Here is a 2,856-nt window from a genome sequence, read left to right as displayed (position 1 = left end):
TCTAGGTGAGAGATAAGAGTGTGTGTGTGTGTGTGTGTGTGTGTGTGTGGTATTTTTGTGTAATTTTTATTGTTGATTTAAATTTTTGCTGTTTTAACTTGGTCTTCCCTTTAATAGATGTAAGTAATAGCCCCAAACTGGGAACAAAAAAAAATGGATAAACATGCTAAGACATATTCATGAAAAAGAATACAACTCAGCAATAAAAAGAAAGGAAAAACATGGGTGGATCTTGCAATTATTGTGCTTCTCATGAATGTTCGAGGAGGCAAACTCCGGCGTTAACCTATGCCGCCATCTTGGTTCTCCCTGCATACCTGTTTTCTTATTGAGAGACTGTTGACTATTATAAACTTTCAGAGGATGGTTAGACTTATTTTATAGTTTTACCCAAACTTTGAGCATTTGATGACATCCTGCAAATAGATGGGTCAATTTATAATAGTGAATGGAGATTTAAGTAAAAGAATGAGCAGTTTTCCTAGATGTAATTTTCTTTGATGCTGTATGGGTGTGATTTGGTGTGGAGTAGGCGGGTGTACATTCAAGTCTTGTATTTGTAACCTTTGTGTATTTTTTTAATTTTCCAGAGATGATGCTAGATAGTTGATAGATCCTATAGTTCAACTTCATCCTAGTTAGAAGCTGGATTCATCTGACATCAGAGGTAAGTGTGAAAGAAAAATCTTCATTTTTACCTCATTTGGATTTCCAATCACCCAGCAAGTTTTGGGGCTCAGTTGTTCTTAGTGGCTGAAATTTGATAGTTGAAAAGACCTTAGTTCTAACCTCAACAATGTTTTCCTGCTTTAGGGACAAGGAGCTGGTGTTGGTTTTCCATTTACAGTTTGCCATGATGAAATGCATGTTAAGTCCGTGTTTCAGCTGATTATCCTGATTAAACACATGCTCTGAGCAGACTAAAGCTAGGGCAAACACCGGAATTAAATTCTGCTTCTTGGGATACTTACTGGGATCATGATCCCAAGTAATTCCTAAATCTTTATGAATTTGATATTACAATACTTCATTGTGCTATGATCTCTTGACCAAAAAAAAAAAATCTCTCTGAGATAGAGAGTAATAAGATCAAGAATTTTTCATTAGTTGGTTGGATGTCATCCCCTGCACTGAAAGGTTGTCAGTTTGATTCTGGTCAGGGCACATGTCCAGGTCTCTGGATTCCAGGTGTGGGGTGTGCAGGAGCAGCCCATCAATGTTTCCCTCTCATATTGATGTTTCTCTCTCTTCCTCTCCTTCCCTCTCTCTGTAAAATATCAATTTAAAAAAAAACCTTAAAAAAAGAATTTTTAATCTAAAAATTCAAACAGTAGAGAAAAAGCACTTATAACTGGTATAATTCCATCAACCACTTAGCAGTTTTTAAGTAATCACTATTTTAGTAGTCTATAAGATTAAGGGAATCCATGTGTTGGTTAAATCAATTTTGTCAAAATCATACAATGCAACCCTATACAGTCACTTAAAAGTTATGGTACAGGTTTACCTTTCTTGAAATGAAAGGGTATTTATAATACATTAAGTTAAAAACAAGTTACAGAGCCATACATATAATCCTTTTCTGCTTAAAACATTTGTATGTACTTACTGAGAAATCATCTGAAAAGATATATTCAAATACTAGGCGTTATTGTCTCTAGAATTGGGTTCTATGGGTGATCTTGTTAACCTGTATTTTCTGATTTTATTATATTTATGTGCTATATAATTTTAAAAGTTACTTTTAAGCAACCTATATAAGACAGGCTTGTAGTTTTTACCTGTACCTGCATGTTTCCGCAAGAAAAAGGGGGTTCACAGAAGGGTGGAAAATAGGAACTACAAATAATTCAAACTAACATCAGCTCTTACAGTACTGTTTTAACTTTTGGCTATGTCTTTTGCAGAAATGAAATTTCAGGAGACCAAAACTAGATCTGAGTTTCTTTATAGAAACTTCTTTCCCAGTCTTGAAACTTGGATGCTTTGAGTCCTGGATATGCAATGGATGATGACAACATTTTCCTTTTATGGTAAGGATTATGCTGAAATTGAGAAGCTTTGACATACATGTGAATCTTTGAAAATTCAGCATTGTGACAAGGCTAGTTCTTATAAGGTGCTACAAGTTTAATTTTTAAAAAAAGTCAATTAAAGATGTTGAGAGGTAGCATAGTATAGTAATTATATATGGGTTCTGGAATCAGACTAGGTTCAAACCCTTCCTCTATCACTTAACCAGCTATGTAACCTTGGCAAATTTCTTAATATCTCAGTGTGTGTCTTTATATCTTAGAAGAAGATATTCCTAGTATCTGACTCAAAGGAATAGTGCTTGACTTTGAAGATTAGATAATAAGTGTGGGACTTAGAACATTGTTAAGCATATGGTAAATGCTCAGTAGATGCTATATATTTTATCAATGCCCATGTGTACATTTATCTTAGACTTTGCATTACCTGGCGATTTCTTATCAATATATATAAAACCCTAATATGCAAATATTAGTAGACCGAACAGCCGAACTGAAGCATCCATCGATATAAAAACTGCTGTTTGAAGTTTTAACCCTGCTATTGTGGCTCCTGTAAATGCTTGCTTGCTTAAATAATAAAGAAAATAAGACTACTCCCATTCCAGAGAGGCCATAAACCTTCCCCAGACAAAGTTATCAGTGCTGGCACCAGGCCAGACGTTTGGTTGAGGTCCCAAAGCCCCAGCACATAGGGCTCTTTAAGAACTTGCAGAGGGGACCAGAAAACCCCATATTTGGGAGACAAATAAGGTAAAAAGATATAAATAGGGAAACATCCTTCATGTTGGGGCCCAGAATTTAAAATACAGTTTTCTCTCGG

The 2,856-nt window shown here is 35.3% G+C and overlaps 1 long non-coding RNA gene across 2 annotated transcripts in view; it reads left to right on the top strand.

Annotated features, from left to right (window-relative positions):
• Window positions 1–2,856, top strand: part of LOC102770149 — a 12,166-nt gene that overhangs the window by 7,220 nt on the left and 2,090 nt on the right. For both annotated transcript variants that reach the window (XR_001512714.1, XR_435296.2), the window contains exons 2-3: window positions 591–667; window positions 1,908–2,033. This is a non-coding gene — a long non-coding RNA (uncharacterized LOC102770149). The remainder of the gene's footprint in view (window positions 1–590; window positions 668–1,907; window positions 2,034–2,856) is intronic.

Source organism: Myotis davidii, unplaced genomic scaffold (genome assembly GCF_000327345.1).
Source record: "Myotis davidii unplaced genomic scaffold, ASM32734v1 scaffold594, whole genome shotgun sequence".
NCBI lineage: Eukaryota > Metazoa > Chordata > Mammalia > Chiroptera > Vespertilionidae > Myotis > Myotis davidii.
The sequence above is the reverse complement of the archived record's forward strand: the minus strand, read 5'-3'. Positions and strand labels throughout refer to the sequence as shown.